The following is a 19,396-nucleotide window of genomic DNA, read 5'->3' as shown; positions in this document are numbered from 1 at the left end:
TTTCAGACAGGCCTCATCGTCGTACTGGGGTTTATATCCACACTGTCACCAACTTCATACCGTGTTTCCCGTCTTCCTCGGTTGTAGCAGTCGGCATCGATTCGTTGTTGGTGACATATTCGGTACCTTGCTAATTGGCAGGCCTCCTCCGCTCTCTCTATATAGTCATCGAGATCAGAAGGGTATTCATCTTGATCTATAGGTAACATAGCGTCCAGTGTTGTGGTAACTACACGACCGTAAACTAGTTGAAACGGGGTAATCTTGGTAGTCTCTTGTACGGCAGTGTTATAGGCGAAGGTGACGTATGGTAAAATTTCGTCCCAGTTTTTGTGTTCGACGTCCATATACATAGATATCATGTCAGCTAGAGTTCTGTTAAGGCGTTCAGTCAGGCCGTTGCTTTGAGGGTGATATGCGGTAGTTTTCCTGTGAACAGTGTGCGTCATGTTCAGCTGGCATTCCATGAGTTCTGCCGTGAATGCCGGTCTGCGATCGGTGATTACAACAGTTGGAGAGCCATGCCGTAGCGCTGTGCTCTGTACAAAGAATTTAGCGACCTCAGCTGTCGTTCCTCGATGCAAGGAGTCTGTTTCCGCGTATCTCGTTAAATAATCAGTCGCTACAACGATCCACTTCTTGCCAAGTAAAGATGTCGGGAATGGTCCAAGGAGGTCTATTTCAACTTGTTGGAAGGGTGCTTTTGGTGGGTCTATCGGGTGCAGAAGGCCCGCTGGCTTAGCACGAGGCGCTTTCCGTCTTTGGCACTCGCGGCATGTTCTGACATAGCGCTGTACTGAAGACAATAGCTTGGGCCAATAGTAGTGCTGACTGATTCGTGCAAGCGTTCGAGTGACCCCCAAATGTCCAGACGTAGGCTCATCGTGGCATGCTTGTAATATTTCTTGCCGCATAGTTGCGGGAACGACAAGCAGAACCTTTTCACGGTTGGGCTTAAAGTTTCTCTTGTAGAGGACATTTCCTCGCAGGCAGAACGATGCGAGGCTTCGAGAAAATATACGAGGTACTTGTACGTCAGCTCCTTTCAGGTGTTTGATGAGCGGGAGCAATTCTTCGTCCGCATGTTGAATTTCAGCTATCTGAGAAGTCTCGGCAACAGCCACGAATGGAAAGTCCTCTTCATCTGATAGTTCTGTGTCTGCAGGTGCCCTTGACAAACAGTCGGCGTCGGTATAATTCCTGCCAGATCGGTATACCACAGTTATGTCAAATTCTTGCCGTCTGAGGCTCCCCCTTCCTAGTCGTCTGGACGGGTCCTTGAGGATGGCGAGCCAGCAAAGGGCATGGTGATAGCTGACTGCCTTGAATGGTCTACCATACAAGTAAGGCCGAAACTTACTGATGGCCCAGATGACGGCAAGGCATTCTTTCTCTGTGGTCGAATAATTGGTGTCCGCCTTTGTTAAAGTCCGGCTGGCGTATGCTATCACCTTTTCTTCGCCATTTTGCCACTGTATTAGGATGCATCCTAGGCCGATGTTGCTGGCGTCTGTGTGTATTTCCGTGTCAGCTCTTTCATCGAATGGAGAAAGGATTGGGGGCTCTCGCAACCGTTTTCTTAATTCAATAAAGGCGCTTTGTTGCTCTGTTTCCCACTGGAAAGGTACATCTTCTCTCGCAAGTTTCGTCAAGGGTTCTGCAATCTACGAGAAATTTCTGTCAAATCGTCGGTAGTAAGCACAGAGACCTAGGAATCTCCGTACCGACTTTTTGTCTGCTGGCACCGGGAACCTTGCAACTGTGGCTGTCTTTTCGGGATCAGGGTGCACGCCATGGGCGATGACAACGTGCCCAAGGAATCGAAGCTCTTCGATACCGAATTGGCACTTCTGTGGCTTGATGGTTAAATCTGCCGAACGGATTGCTTCTAACACTGTTCGCAGGCACTTGGTATGCTCCTCGTATGTAGCGGCGAAGATGACCACGTCGTCAAGGTACACTAAGCAACACTGCCACTTCAATCCGGAAAGTACAGTGTCCATCATGCGTTGGAACGTTGCCGGCGCACAACAGAGACTAAAAGGGAGAGCCTTGAATTCATAGAGTCCGTCCGGGGTAACAAAAGCAGTCTTCTCGCGATCACGTTCATCAACTTCGATCTGCCAGTATCCACATTTCAGATCTAGGGATGAAAAGAATTTGGCACACCGAAGTCTGTCTAATGTGTCGTAAATACGCGGGAGGGGATATACATCCCGTTTAGTCACAGCATTTAATTTTCGGTAGTCGACGCAAAACCTTAGCGTGTTATCCTTCTTCTTGACAAGTACTACAGGAGGTGCCCACAGACTGCTAGAAGGTTGAATAACATCATCTTCAAGCATCTCCTGTACTTTATTCATGATGACTTCCCTTTCTTTTGGTGAAACGCGGTACGGGTGCTGGCGTACCGGCCTGGTTGTCTCGTCTGTTACGATCCTGTGTTTTGCAAAGGTTGTGCGTCGTACCTTTGAACTATTGAAGAAACAGCTGCCAAATTCCCGTACAAGGTCGTATAGCTGTTGACGTTGGATCACTGAAAGATTAGGATTTATGGATATTACGTCGCAGACATCAGATCTTGATCCGTTGACGTTGTTTCAAGGCTGCATATTTCTGTGGCTTCAAAAACCTCATGAGGAAAGGCTATGGTTGTCCCCTTTGCAATGTGCTGAAATTCGTTCCCAAAATTTGTCAGGAGGACGTCTGCGTACCCGTTTCGTAGCTGGATAATCCCTCGTGCCACACAAACACCTTTTTTCAGGAAAACATCCATGTTGCTGTGTGCCACACCTTCGTAGTCACCAAACGCATCATTTCTGACTAGAACCACTACACTGCTCTGCGGCGGTACAGTCACATCATCATCGATGATGCGCAGTGGAGTGGTGTATATCTCGTCTCCTCGAACTACCTTTATAGCTTGTTACGTCGAAAATGATACGCTGGACCTCTGCAAATTATAATGGCACCATTTGCTTGCAGAAAATTCATTCCGAGTATAACTTCTCTCGAACATACGGGCAAGACAACAAAGTCACCAACGTAAGTGAAACCTCGTATCTCAACTATTGCGGCGCATCTGCCGAGAGGCGTAATAAGGTGACCGCCTGCCGTACGTACTTGAGGTCCACTCCATTCGGTCAGAACTTTCCTGAGGCACTTCGCTAAACTGTAGCTTATCACAGAGTATGCCGCACCGGTATCGATTAAAGCCATGAGCTCTAGCCCGTCAATTACCAACGGCAAGTCTGAAGTTATCTTCTCATTACTGCACTTCTTTACCTGGAGACAGTCGTCATCGTCGTCACGCTGGTGTCGCAGTGGAGGATCTTCGTATTTCGAATCACCAGCGGCCTCCCCTCCACAGGTCGCCCACTTCAGTTTCCCGGGTTTGGACTAGGCGAACGATGCCTAGGTGCGTTTGGAAAGGAACGTGGGCTTGGCGAGCGCTGAGGTAGAGGGGATGGTGACCGCGGTTGATGACGACGATGCAGGTCGAAGCTCTGACGTGACCATACGTATTCCTCGATGTCAGACGGCCTTTCGCCGTTTCGCGGACACGGTGCGTTGACCGCAAATCCTCGAAGACCAGCTTGACGATATCGGCAAAACCGGTAAAGATGGCCAGTCTCTCCACAGTGGAAGCACAGGGGCCTACGTCCCGCATCTCGCCATACATCGCTTTTCTGAGGTCTTGTCTCTGTCGGAAGAGGTGCGCTGCGAGTTGCGTCTACGATATGGCGCGGGCTACGTGTTGTCGGTGCGTAAGTACCAGGTGTCTCGATAGGCGCACAGTGGACAGCAGGCCGCCTGAGCACCTCAGAATAAGTTACCACGCGTCGTGTCGGTGGTGCATCCCTTTGCGGCTCCCGTATGACCTGCCGAATTGCTTCTCGGACAACATCCGCAATAGACAGTTCCGGTGAAGCGGGTGGCTGCAGCTTGCGTAGTTCCTCCCTGACAAGTGACTGGACGAGCTCCCGCAGAGTGTCAAGATTATCGACAACGTTTGCCGAGAAGACCCCTGCTGATGTACAGGCTACGTCACGATTGTATTGCCGGGCTCTCTGCTGCAGCGTCGTTTCTATTGTTGTTGCTTCCGACCGAAACTCAGCAACAATGCGCGGCGGATTGCGAACGAGTCCCGCGAACAGCTCTTGTTTTACCCCATGCATGAGATGACGCACCTTCTTGTCTTCAGTCATGTTGGGATCAGCTCACTTGAACAGGCGGGACATGTTTTCTATGTACGAACGAGTCCCGCGAACAGCTCTTGTTTTACCCCATGCACGAGATGACGCACCTTCTTGTCTTCAGTCATGTTGGGATAAGCTCGCTTGAACAGGCGGGACATGTTTTCTATGTACATAGCGACAGTCTCATTTGTGCGTTGATTCCGTGCTCGAAGAGCTGCTTCTGCCTTTTCTCGGCAATCATTGTTGCCAAAAGAACACAGTAGGTGCCGCCGGAACTCTTCCCAGGACGTCAAAGATGCGTCGTGGTTTTCGTACCACATTCGCGCTGCGTCTTCCAAAGAGACGTAAACGTTGCGCAACTTGCCTGCTTCGTTTCTTTGGTTTATGTTCGCCACCCTCTCGAAATGATCCAGCCAGTCTTCGGCGTCCCCGAACGGGTCACCATGGAACACCTTCGGTATGACGGGCTGGCTGACAATGAACTGTGATGGTGCAACTTGGCTAGTCATGGTGGTGGCGTTTCTTGTTTCTGTCGCTGTTACCCTTGGCACAGGGGGAAGTGGTCCAAATTCTGGTGAATCCCCTCGAATACGGCGACTGATCCGTTGGTGCACCGGCGTAAGCTCCACGGCTTGCAGATGGTCAGGGCTCGGACTTCGCTCTCTCGTGGGGGTTGGAATCATCTACCCAGCACCTCCACCAGAAAATGTAACGAATGTAGCAGCCTCACAACAACGATGTTCTATTTACACGGTTTATTAAGGGTGAACTTGTGCCCAAAGTGAACGGCGCACAGCAATCAAGAAGATCCAAGAGAGGTAGTCCTCGTGAGCCTCTGCCTCGAGCACCCTCGTTCTCTTCTTCTTCACGCGTTGGCTGTTCGGCGGAGTACCGGGCGAATGCAGGGCCGGCTCGTGCATTGCGGCTGGCTTCGTCGCTCGTAGTCGTGTCATTAGCGTTTCTCTGGTTGCCAACGTCCACGTTGCGCGGAGCAATGGTTATTTCCTGTGGCAATATTGTTCCACACGATGCCAACACACACAAAATATACGAGAATACGCATTAAAAACCACGACATTCGCTTTCGCCAACTTCTTTTCAAAACAATTAGAGGCTGGAACAAACTTACCAAAAATATCGTAAACTTAAGTAACAACAGTGCTTTTTTCTAATCATTGTGACATGCCTATTTACTTTTAGTATCTGTTTGCCACGTGTCGTATTGTACCAAAATATTTTTGTTTGCGTGCTGTCAATACTATATGTTGTTTTATTTTCCAGAGTGTTTAAGGTGTACTATCACCGAAATGTTTGCAACCATACTAAACTTTGTATACCCCCCTGCAGCAATGCCACTACGGCGTTGCAGGAACTCTGTAAACAAATAAGAAAATAGTTGCGTGCTTCCAGTTGTTAGACACAGTCTTGGTACAAAATAGAACGAAAGACCCTGCATGAGTTGCACAAACCAGAACTAACACCTACGCAAAGTTTCTACTACTACTACTACTACTACTACTACTACTACTACTACTAATAATAATAATAATAATAATAATAATAATAATAATAAATGTCAATTGTTAAATGGTTTTATTTCGACATCCCAAAACCACAATATGATTATGAGAGACGCAGCTGTAGAGGGCTCGGGAAATTTTGACCACCTGGCGTTCTTGGGCCTCTAGAAATTTTGCCTCCGTAGAAGATGCGGTAGCCGGGGTTGGTATTCGATCTCATAACCTGTGACTTAGCCACTGAGAACCTTTACCAATAGATTTATTGATATAATCGCAGCTCCTTCGATGGTACTTGATGCATCCCTCGCTTAAAGCGAGCGTTTGCTGTCTGCATCTTTTCACGAAAACGAATACGAAAAGGTAACTTAAAACTATACAACAAACCAAAATTTTTCTACTGGCTTTTTGGTTGCGGACATTAATGACAGTATCTTAGTTCACCACTGACAACATTATTATCCAGATTGATTTTTTGACATATTAAGCGTGAGGGACGCCTTTTAAAACGCGTTAGCGAGGAAACAAAATACCTTGAGAATCGTTGCTAGTAGTTTGGAATGCAAATTGACGGGCTATTTTATGCCGTTTTTGTTTTCCCCAACCAAGCAACCTCGTTGGTCTGCGAAAATGTATTATTTTTAATAAACTGCTAATGATACACGCGTGTGCGAGTTTGGGGAAGATACTGCTGCATACTGTGGCCATAATTTCTAAAGACACAAAGCACTGAAAAAAGTAGAGGTTTAATCATCGTCATGTCACTGGCACTGCTTCTCGATACGATACGGCTAAAAACTGACCATGTTTCGTTTGAATACAATCTTTGTTACTTGATGTCTCGAAGCCGTAATTAAACATGAAGGTAGTGCCACATATTTAGCAAAAAAAAATCAACCGTGCTTTTGACAGATAGTGAACCTATAGGACCGTCACAGCCCTCAGTGTTCATTATTACTGCCAATATAATTGACAACCCATATAGTAAACTCCCCTTTGCGCATATTAAGCATTGTTCGCACCTACATATTTTTGTTTATTTTTCATTTGTCGTGTTTTGTAGAGTGTCTTGTCCGAACAAGTTTCGCGACGCAGGCAAACTTACTGAAACCGGAGTTCATCGAGATCAAGGTGTCATTACCTAGCGGCAAGCGTAGCCCGAGCAACCAAGCCGCGAATGACCGATGGCAGCAAGGCAGCAATTTATCAACGTAATCTATGCACGACGAAAGATCACAGGAAGAGAAGATGGATTACCCGGCGCCGTAGCTCGAATTGAGATGCGAGAGAACAGATCACTCACTCAATTTACTCAATGAACGGTCCCGCAAAAGGCCTGCCATACGATGAAAGATAAAACTGTAAAAGAACAAGCGCAGTGTGCAGCCAAGGAAAGCGTGAGAGGGGACGGCACGCGTGAACGAAGAAGCGCCAGATGTCACTTCGCTTTTCTTCCTGTCTTGTCTGTTCGGTTACGTGCAAGCAAAGGGCAGAAGCAAAAAGGGACACTCAGGGCAGTGCGTGCGAAGAATTCAGAGTTGCCGGAAAGTGCAACAGGAACGCTCGAGCCCCGTCCTAACGCTTACCGTGTGTGCATATGTACAGCTAACACAAAGCGCCACACAAGTACTGGTCCACAAACAAATGGCGAAATAAGTTGTCTAGAAGTCATCGTCGAGGTGACTACAATGTTAAAATCAAAACATTAAGCTTAATTCATTAAAGTCATGCAACGTTAAATATAACTAGAAAGCTAACTAACCGGAACATTGATTGTTTTTGCATTACGAACCCCTGTTTTTCTCGAAATAACGGGCTTGATTACCAGCATAGCTAGGTGGGTGAAATGGGAACGTGTTCCTATGGTACATTTTCAAGGAATTTGACTCAAGAACTTCAAATGGTGAAATTATAACGTGCACTTTGGCTGCATAGTGCGGCACCATTTGAGTGTCATTTCCCACAAGAGACAGAACATGGGATGAGAAGCGCCATGCCGTTATATACACTGTTCCAAAACAACTTCCTGTCTCTACCAGAGCACCATTCGACCTATCTCACACTTTAGAGATACTTTGTACATGGCGGCCGCACTCTTTTTCGAAAGAGTGGCAGTGAACTAGCAGCAAAGTTGCATTCTAAATGATAGGGCACCCAAGCAGACATTCACGTTGGAGCACCCTTCATCTGACGCAAGCAAAGCTGCGCCTGCCTGCCCCCTGTCCATCCCTCCCCCCCATGCGATTTCCTTTGTCACCAAGCTCTCTTATTGTAGTCGGCAATGTTACCATAATCCTTTTCTAGTTTGCCGAAACCACAACCGAGCATGCCGCTATGTCTTTCGCGAGTGAAATCTCATGAGTAAAGTTACGCACCAACCCTCCATGGTGGTCCACTGCCTAAGGCACTTAGCCAAAGTTCCGTCCGAAAAATATCATGGTCCACGTAACGCCATCTGGCAAAATTAATTGTGCACATTCGTTTAAACGGGCACGTGTGGTGTTTACGAACAGAGTCAGTGGTACACAAACTGAAATAACGGACAAAGAGGACGAGAAACCAACCAAAATAAATGTAAGTGCTAGCAAAGCTTCCATATACTGTAAACCAGTTTGTACTGTTAAGGGTGTTTATTTCTACAATTAACACCCTACAATAAGGTTGTTTTGGTTTGTCAAAACACCTTGATCATAGGGTGTTAAAGACACGGCAAAGCACAATTATTGGTGCAAACTTGTTTACAGTGTGTAAGTCTACATGCCAAAAAAACTGCGCCTCATCAACTGCTCAATTTTTTCTTAATCTCAAGATTGAGTACTGATTAAGAATTATTATGCCTTATTATGTTATAAGGTTGGTTACTGCTTTTTATCTTTTTTGGTCTTTTATTTAGGGGTATGGGTATATGTTATCTCATAGCAACAGCCCGTATACTCTCCGTGGCTTGATTATCCATCGACTAGTATATGGGTCATTCTATCTAAGCTGTTAAGTCGTATGCTTTTTCTAATAAGCAAGAATGATAGCTAACGAAAAGTTCCGTGATCAAAATGTTTAGAAAAAAAAAACAAAAAAAACAGTTAAATTAATAAAAGCATAAAATCTTACGCGTAGTAAAATGCCTACTGAATCTTAGCTCACAAAAGTAAATTAGACTTAATAACGTACCATGCGTTAAGGTAAGCTTCTCTAGGTAGGAAAAATCAAACTTTTTAACATTTTAAGGCGTGTAGTTTTCGCATTATGAGCACCAACAAAGATCTGTGTGGTCAAAAATATCTAAATACCGAAATATAATAACAAACAATAAAACAAAGTAGGGGAACTGAGCGAGGCAGGCAGTTTCCATCGCGACGATAATGCAGGAGTCTGATAATGCAGCACTGCCTTCGTTGCCACGTGTTCATTGGGCAATCAGTAGCCCATCGTCAAAAACGATCACTGTCATTGCGCAAGTCAGTCTGTGCTCTCATTACGATGCTGCGGAGCGGCTGAAAACATTTTGGTGGGAAAAAAGTACTAGGCTACAAATTGCCATTGAGCAATTCAATCTTAGCCTTATGAGGCCTTTGTCGTTATCGACCATACACTTTAAATAAACGACGAATCGTGCTAACTCTTTAGCCCCAATTGTGCCTGAAAGATGAGTAGCTTCATGCAGCTACAGCTAGGAACAATATCCCGTCGTTAACATCATGGGCGAGGTTATTTGCCTTGCTCAAACCCACGTATTTGAGCATGGAATAAAATGCAACTCATACGGGGTGTATGAAAAAAAGAGGAGTTATTTTCTTTAGCCATTTTTCGGCGAAGCTGTTAATACATTGACTGCATAATAACTATAGCTCGCGAATCGCGAGAACTTTCTTTGTTCTCACTAAAGAAAGGGTCCGACCTAATGCGATTCTTGTGGCGTCACACTGACTGGCGCTTTGAGCTTTACTCATTCCAGCCTCGTCATTGTAAGATTCATGAGAATCGCCATGCTGGAGAACTAAGAGCAATATGAGTACATGGCCTTTGCGTACGGCCACCAAGCGGCTACATTGTTGTGCAAGGCTTGAAAAAGTGGGAGCGCTAAACTATAAGCACCGGCGCCTTTGTGGAAGGAAGAGGTGCGTTAATGCGAGTGGAACGCACGCATCAACCTAGAGTGCCCTAATGCGCCATCACATGCATGATAATCGCTGACGATGTGCGACAGATCTCATCGCTAATGCTTTGTCACATAAAGATACCGCTTTTGTCGAGTTCTGCGCTAGATGTTCATTCTTCGTAGCTGGAATGATAATGATCAAGAAATATAAGGAGCACATCAAAACCAGACGTCAATATATGGAGACCCTTAACTCATACGGGGGGTTCCCGCGAGATGATCTGCTGAGCGGCACATAACATTTCATTCAATAATTTCAATCAATAACTCAATCAATTATTGATTATCAATCAATAATTTACCTAATGTGCTCTGAAACAACCACGAAGTCTTAGGGCAGACACGCGCAAAAATAAAACAATACAAATAAAAAACCATAAGTATGAACAATTTTAACAATAATATTACTAGTATATTATAAATTATATTATTAACAATAATACTAAATGTGGTGGCGTTTAACGTCTGAAAACGATATGATTATGAGAGATGCCATAGAGGAGGTCTCAAGAAATTTTGACTAGCTGAGGTCCTTTTAAGTGTGCCTAAATCTTAACACACGAGCATCAAGCTTTTTAGCTTCCATCAAAAATGCTGCCGCCGACCCCGCAATCCGAACCCTCGACCTACGCCTTCGCAGTCGTGTGCCATAGCCACTAGACCACCGCGGTGGAGCTTGGTATGTAGATATGAAGTGAAGACGTCGGACGAGTTTTTCTTTTTTTTTTGGCATAATCAATCGCAACGCACGTATATTTGATGACGAGACTGGGCTTGTCTGGCAAGTACGCTGGTCTTTTCCCATGCCATTTCATCTCATCTGTAAATATACCCACTCACTCCTAACAATATGTTGTAATGGCGTGTTCTCAGGCAAGCGTAGTATTTACAGAGGATGACGCACATTCACGTAAATCCTAGACATGCTGGTATGCAGTGCAATCCTGTATTCTATCGAATAAGCTAACACGAGTTTTGCGCAAACTGGATAACATTTGCACGCATTGGCGTAATACGCTAAAAATAAAGCTTTTACATTACCGTAGTGGAGATCGTACTTATCTGTCTCTCAATTTCACACACATGCAGAGCTACTTAATGCATCCTCGTCTGCTCATACAGCGAGTGGCGGTTTATCCCTGGCAGACGGGTTCGTGAGATAAAAGCTCACATCCGTTGGCGCAAATTGGTCCAACAAAACTGGGAGTGTTGCGCCAACAATATTTTTGGCACCCACGTTAGTGGTGACCAAATCGGAAGCTTAATTAAGGAAGAATAGAGCTATTTTGCGGACAAACGCGTTACAGACGAGCGAAAGCTTTTGAGAAGTATACGATTCGTTTTAGCTGCTTGGTCAAACATTTCTGAGGTGGAAAAGAACGCCAGAAAATATAATAGCCAAGTGAAGAAACACCCAGGACAAGGGCTGCGTAACGAGTGAAATATGCGTTGCTTCGACACAACGGGAAGGAAAGTTGGCGGGAAATCGCAGCGGCACGTGAAATATTAGGTCTTAGTCTCGAAATGTGGACACAAAAACATGTTTCGTCAGTTTCCCACCAATTGTCCTTCAGTTTGTGTTGAAGTAAAGAACTTTCATGGTTCAATCAGCTGTTGTCCAGCTTGTTTCTTAGCTTCGGCATCGTAATCTCTGGCGTTTTTGTTTGTACAAAATAGCTTTGAAGAAAAATTCTGCTTTCTGCTGGCACTGCGGTGCAGTGTCATCATTTTAGTACGGCCTTTACATCAATATTTTAAGAGTTTAATGACACGCAAGTTAATCGCTGCCCAACGGATTGCGAAAATCACTCGCTCATATCAATATAGTGTCTGCAGTAAAGTGTGGTAAAGGTGCACTGACACACACCACAGACAAATATTTTTTCTGCTGCAATAGGTAGCTAACAACCCTAATATTACGGATGAAAGCCCGTTTCCTATAGCCCGTGACAATTCATTATTTTAAGACTTATTGCGCCCAGTCGCAGTCTCGGTTAAAGAGCGCCGAGGAAGGCGTAATTCACGGTGGTTTTCCTCTTTACATAACTGGCGAGCACATAAAACCACGTGCACATACGAGCGCCGCATTGGCAACTCTTTTTAAAAAAAAACTTTCTGGGAGACGTTGTAAATAGGCATGATTCCCCCCCCCCCCCTTTTTCAATAATGTACTGCCGAGGCAAGTATTCGTGAGCCTAGCCTTTGTACGTCCACAGAAGCCTGCCCCATGTTTCCGTTAAAAAGCGCTCGCAAGGATCGTGGCAGCCAGAACAAACTCGTGACGCAGGCAGTAGTTGCTTGTGTACATATATAAAAACCAATGGCATGTTTAGCGTGTAGCGGTGCGAAACCAACTTTTACTATGCTCTAATGAATAAGTTAAAAAAAAAGACTCTTAAAATGGTGGCCAATGTCATAAGTAAAAGGGCGTGAGGCACGTGTCAGTTTATCACTCGCCATACGTGGTGTAGTGGCAGCTCTGTTACCTCTTCAACCTGGCAGATGGTCTCAGCTCCTGATTCGTACAGACTAGCTGTCCACAATATACGACGAGTGTATCGCTCTACGTCGCTCTCGGAAAGTATTCATCATCTTGCTGCCTCATCATATGTGCGAATACGTGTTCAGTGGGTTCCACGGGCTGCTTTGCAGGACCTTATCAAAGCTTATTTGGCAGCCCACCCTCAAATTACACGGCACTTGCTACCGCATTTTCCGGACAATGTTCGAGGATAGATGTTCCGAAAAAAAAAAGCCTCCGATGTGCCACGCGAGCTGCAGAGAGGAGGTGACGTTGCGAAAGCTTTGTGATGGGGTTGCGCTTACCCCATCTACGACCACCTATTGAACGCAAAAGTACCGAGGCCCGTATGGTGCATCGCGCCCATTTTGTAACGCCCCAATATAGGATGTAACTGCCTCACACATACTGTGGACCTGCACCGGTCCACAATTAAGCCGTCACCATCACCTCCGCAAAACATGCTTATGGTGTGGCCGAACACCCGCCTATGACCACTGGATTTATGGCCTTCACCACTGTACTCTACTGGACTTTATACACGAAGCAAACCAGTATGTGTATTTTCGTATAAAAAGTTAATATACCTATAGGGCAGACGTTTGAAATAAAAATATTTCTAGGCTCAATTTTCTACTGATGTTAGGTATGATGATGTATTTGACCCCACAAATTTATCCCACAAGTAACTTCGCCTTCAAAATTTTGTGTCAGTACGCTTTCAAGCAAGTCTCCATTGAATAAAAGGAAAATAGTGTGATGTGCAATTTAGCCCATTTGAGATGAAACAGTACCTGAATTCAGTAAGAGTAGGCCAATTGATAATTTGTGCAAAAGGTGAATAAAGTTTTAATTAAGGCCAAAGTTGAATCAAACATGACCGTTTAGTAAGGGTTGGTTCATAAATAAAATGTTCATATGAAAGTAACTAACTCTAAATTGACAGTTATTCAAGTGCTAAAGTGGATTGAAGGTGAAGGGAATTCTATTTACCATATAAGTGGCATAGTTTCCGCATGCAGAACTAGCGCATACGTTACGCGACCTGAATAGGACATTAGGAATCAACCAAGCAAGAAGTGTGCACGTCAACGTAGTTTACTTAGCTTCTAGCGAAAGCGTTAGCTATAGTCGCAGTACACGGCGTGGCTATACTGCTCGACTGCTGACACCAAGGTCACGGTTTCATATACCATCCATCATGGCCACAGTTTCAATGGATGTGAAAACGCTAAAGGCTCATGTATTTGGACTAAAGTGCACGTTAAGGAACACCAAGTGGTTGAAATCTCGGAAGCCTTCCCCAACGTCATCCCTCAAGCATAGTCATATCATTGTTGTGGGCGTAAAACTCCCAAAAATATTGTAGGTACCGTCGAGTGCGATATGAAGGTAATCGCGCGAGCGTCGACCAAGAGCGAGAACAGCGCCATGGCCCAGAATTCTTTTTTTCAGGAGAGAGATGCAGTAGGCTAGCTTCCCTCACTCATTTTGCTGTTCCTGAAGCTGCGGTCACTCCCGTCCGAGGAAGGTGTTTTTTTATTTCTTTTTTCTTTACTGGCTTCCGATAATAGAAGGGTATGGTATTTCATGCAACGCATTCTTCGCTATTATCAGTAATTGGACAGCATGAAGGCTGCATCTAGCGTGTGCATTACGTCACTGTTGCCGTGGCAAACACTGCCCGTGATTACTACATAAGGTGCGGACTCTATTCAGTTTTCATTTCACTTTTTGTTTCACAGAGTCGCGTATTTGACAAAAAAAAAAGAAAGAAGGATTGTTTGAAACATAATTTATTTTTGGTTCATGGTCGTCGAGAAGTTTGAGGGACTCAGAGCATCACGATTTTCAAACGAGAGAGCATGACTTATCTTATATCATTATAACAAATGAACACCTGTAAATGAGATACTTTTTGCAGACACTACAAAATTATTACCCAATATTCTTTATTGGAGACGAAAAAACTCAGGCGTCTCTCTAAACTCACTGTTACAGTACATTTAGTGCTTACAACTTTATCAATACTTCGATACGCCGCCCGAGCTCTCCTTCACGTCGTTTAGCCTTTTCGGGATAGAAGCAGAGATTTCACCAAATCAGGGTCTTGTCTGAGAGCATTCAACTCCATCTCAACATGTTTCCACAAAGTGTCTGCGTCATTGTTTGTCAAATTGGCGCGAGCCAATCGTGCCTTCATTAGTCTTCAAACATTCTTGATGATATTGAGGTCAGGGCTTCTAGGAGGCCAGCAAAGCTGTGGAATGCCAGAAGCATTTAAATTTTCTTGCAATTGGGATGCATTGTGAACAGGGCAGCCATCGTGTTGGAAATAAAAGCATCCGTCAGGAAATGGTCCATTGATGGTGAAAGGTAAGAGAACAGGTCGATGATCTCATTGTAGACTTCGGCCGTAAGTCTTCCGGGGATGCGGAAGAGCGGACCCAGACTGGCATATCTTATTGCGCCCCAGACGTTGACCGATACACGCCCACTTGTACCGACACTGCGAATGTTTTCATGCTCGTACCTGCAATAAAAGCGAATAATCCATTTTCTACGCACAACATTCACAGCGTGGTAGCTATTTAAAAACACTTTCGCTGAGCCACAAAAATGGCATAGTGGGCCAGAGAAAATTGTGAGTTACTGACTAATCAAAATGGGGAAGTGGGCCGAACATGAAATGAGAGAGAAGAATAATCAATTGTAATTAATGGTAGCAGAGTGGATTGCAAAAAAAAGGCAAGCACAGCTCGGTGCGGCAGAAAATCAGTTCGACGGATGAGATTAAGAAGCTCGAGTGAAGTACGGGACCATAGCCGGCAACAGGACCGGGTTATCTAGAGTAGAATGGGTGAGACTTTTGCAGCAGTTAGGTTAGTCAGGGTGATGCTGCTGCAGATTATAATGATAATGAGTACGCTCCTAAACCTAGGAGCGGTGCCGAACCACTGTCTGTGTGAAATGATACACAAACAATATAAATCTCACCGCCTGCCACGGACTCTCCAAACACGAAGTCGCTGGTTCAAGCAAGAGGTGAACGTCGATTTATCACTGAAGATGACCTGCTGACAGTCTTCAGCCCTCCAATGTTCGTGCTGACGCACGACGTCCAAACGTTTCCTTTGATGTTCACTGGTCAAAAGTGGCTTTCTAGCCGCCACGTGGCTTTTCAGACCAGCAGCATGAAGTCTTCTTCGGATAGCCGAAAGACTGAGGGAAAGGCTAAGCTCTTCCTTAATTTTTTTTTTTTTTGTCGAGAAAGGGTCTTTGACCACAGCAGCTATTATCAAGGCATCTTCCTCCTCAGTTGTTTTTCTAGGCCTCTTTTGGTGTGGTGCATCTTCCAAGCGGTTTTATTGGTAAAATTCTCGAAGAATACGGTTGATTGTCTTCTGTGGCCGGCTCAGCTTATGGGAAATTTCTTGCTGGGACATAAACCTTTCCAAAGCAATAATATTATGGCGTTCTTCTAAGGTAAGCTATCGAGGCATTTTCTTGCGACATGTGGCCTGGGGTCACATCTAGGATTGCAGCCCTGACACCCCTTTGCGAAAACGTTTGGCACAATTCTATTGGCTGGTGAAGTCAGTATTACGATGCGATGCTTATATTTTGCGCGACATAGCACGTCACTCAAATGAAGGTTGACAAGAGCTTTCCCACCAACGTTGTTGTCGTGCGGAAAGATAACAGCCTACCAAGTTACGCTTGATCGCAACGAATGGAACACTTCGAATAGAGAGGAGGGGGGGGGTGTGGACGAGTTCGTCAACGGGGTGATTGTCGTAGCATAGAACAGCCAACTATAGAGAGAGAAGAAAGCGAAATCTTTATTTTTATCTTCCTAAACGTTCCGCTAGGGCCTCTGGATGCTTGGCCGGTCGACGCTCGCGTGATAACCTTCAAATCGCACCCGACTGTATACATCTCATTTTTGCGATACACCCATGAGACACCGCAGAGAGGTACTATGAACTATTTCGACCACCGAAGGCGTGTATTACTTTCGTCCTGATCAAAAGACAAATCGATCCCGCGACCTTGTGTTTCACAACGTAACGCCATATTTGATACGTCGGTACACGGCGGATGATTGTTATGTTTGCTGCAACGAAAAAGGCCACTAGGTCTTCTTACGAGCGTAAATACACTCTTCAATTCACTGCGCCACCAATTCAGAAAATGTTTGCATTTTTAGCGGCACCAGTGCTATTAAACACTTTGCACTGCACGTTACCATCCATTAAGTAATATCAAGGCAGCATCACACTAAGGTGCTGCTAATTTTGAAGGAAGTACGGAGCTAACATGAGTTTCATATTTGCTTTTTTCTATATTTTTTACTTTTTTACTACATATATAGTTTTATTTTCATTTTTATCTATCTATTGGTTTCTTTTTCTCCTTTAACTCTTTTTCCTTCTGTTTTCTCCCTCATTATTGCTCACTTAATCTTTCTATTTCTTTACCTCTTTTGTTCTTTCTCTATCCATGCTTATTCTGTCACCCATCAGACTTATTGCATCCCATGCCAGACAAATTGACACACATGTTATTAAAGCGAGGCAAAAGATGAGGAGCACGAAGAGAGTACTAACGGGAATTATTCAAGCTTGAACAGTGCCACTGCCAGAAAAACTAGACACGCAATTTTGATCCTGGCGCACGCGGAACAGACTTCATGGCGTAACGTCACGTGGATCCATCGCAGAAGAAACAGGATAGAGACAAACAAGAAAAGCACTTGGTGCTGTTCAATTTTCGCGACATATCATGTACTTAGTTCTTCATTCTAACCCCCCCCCCCCGGCATTTTGCTCCTATAGCTTCCTCGTCCACAATACAAAGCAAAAATACGGGCCCAAAAACAACAGCCAACCTGTGCATATGCATATACATGTCACTGTAGCGACGCTGTTTTGGCTCTGGCAGTCTCGAGCAGTAGCGACCAAAGCTTCCGCCTGAGACGGTCCTTGAAGATACGTAATAGGCAGAGGCTGTTTCACACTTAGGGGAAATCTTGAAGCACGTGGCATCGTGATTCGGCCAGCGCTGCAACCACACGCCGTCAGCAGTCCACACGTACGTAGACAATTCTGGAGTGTTTTTGAACGGCGTCGTCTGCTACGGCGGCTCTTGCTTGTCGAATGATTGGCAAGCGTGCGAATGCAATTTTTAGCGCAGAAACTGGGTCGATCATCTGCACTTAACATTGTGCGACGCCAACTTCTAAGCTTTATTTCGAATAATGGGGTGCTACAAGAAGAATTTGACAGAATACCTTGTTTCCTTTCTCGAAACACCGTGGTGCTGTGTTTGTTCATGAATATTTCTTCACTGTGTGTGCACTGCAGTACACTTGGACAAGGAAAACGTGACAATTAGCACGTAATATGTGTTGTCTTGATTTGACTGAGTAAAAAAAGCACTTAACAGTAAGAGTCGCACGCACCTTGCGGCACGCAATGCGACGCGCGCCTTGCCGTAGCCGACGACACGGTTCAACTCTGCACCCTTGAAGCCTTTGCTCACACGTGAGCTGCTACCGGCGCCCAAATGCAGTGCTAGTTGCATCGCGATGCCAGGTGCTCTGACATTTCCCTAAGTATGAAACAGTCTATACAAGTCCCGCTTAGGTAGGCAGCGAAAGAAAGTAATTGTATGTTGAGGTGGATGAATGAAATCCTGCGTAAACGACACACCGTGAACTGACACATATTGCGCATGAATCATGCCTTACGCTATAACTTGTCCAAAAATGAACTACAGCAGCAAAAGTAGTTCATCCGCTAATAACTTATTTTCTTACCTCCACTGATGAAGGACACCACTTCGACTACAACACCACGAATAGCTGAGAAGAATGACTCAGTTATGGCAGAGTCAGCGTAAACACACTTGGTGAAGCAGTCTATGCAGAAGCGGCAGAGGTTGTACAGTCGCTGCCACTGTAAGAGGGAACACGGAGCGGGTGACCGCGCTCTACGGAGCGCCACGACGGGTGCCGTGCGAACTATTGCGGCTCAAGCGCAATAAGCGCCACAGGCGGAGTTAGCTGCGCGTCGTCTGCTACGGTGCCTCCCACTTCACCTCGAAACCTAGATTGCGCGCGCGCTTTCGAATACACAAACCCTGTAGCAATGGCGCGTCAATAGATACTATTATAAAGCAGTTATGAAAGCGCGCAGGCATGCTGTACGCCTAAATATTAACTGCGCCTTTTACCTCTAAAAGTTCCGTTTGATCACAGAGGGTGGGTTTCATAATTGGCATGCTAAGGAAGTAAAAAAAATCACACGACAAACAAGAGATACTGATAAATCTGTGCTTCAGATTTATTATATATACGATGAAGCCAAGACCACGGCTGCAAATGAAGCTTAGATGATGGTCGTCTTCCTTTCGGAGACAATCGAGGCAGCAGGGTGCAATGTCCGAACTAATGACGAAGGCGAATTTTAATGCCTGGTTGCATCTCCCCCGGAGGCAATCGCGGCAGCCATCCAACGTGGCAGGGAACTGTATAACGAATCCACAAGGGTGGCATCCAGCTTAAGGCGTTCCCATTCAGCGTGGACTGCTCTCCAAAGGCTGTCCCTTGACATTCCATGGAGGGGCTTGGATGCGAGTGCCGCTTACATTTGGCCCCAAATATTTTCAATAATATTGAAGTCTGGTGACTGGGGCGGCCACTCTAAAACGGCGATGTTGAGCTGGCGTAGTAGGGCTTCAACTTTCTTCGATGTGTGCACAGAGGAACGGTCGTGTTGGAATACAGGACTAGCCCCGGAGAAGTGCACCTTTGCAAGTTCGCGATGGGCCACTGGGGTCAAAATGTCGCAGTACTCGTTCGCTGTGAACTTACCGTCGATTCTCACAAGAGGTCCGGGACCGTCTTGTGATCATGCCCCAAACACCTACATTTCACCTTCCGCTTTTCGAGACTCTTTGTAAGAACTTTGGCTGGTACCTGCATCAAGGAAAAAAAAAA

This window comes from Rhipicephalus microplus, chromosome X, assembly GCF_043290135.1.
Source record: "Rhipicephalus microplus isolate Deutch F79 chromosome X, USDA_Rmic, whole genome shotgun sequence".
Classification (NCBI taxonomy): Eukaryota; Metazoa; Arthropoda; class Arachnida; order Ixodida; family Ixodidae; genus Rhipicephalus; species Rhipicephalus microplus.
The sequence above is the reverse complement of the archived record's forward strand: the minus strand, read 5'-3'. Positions refer to the sequence as shown.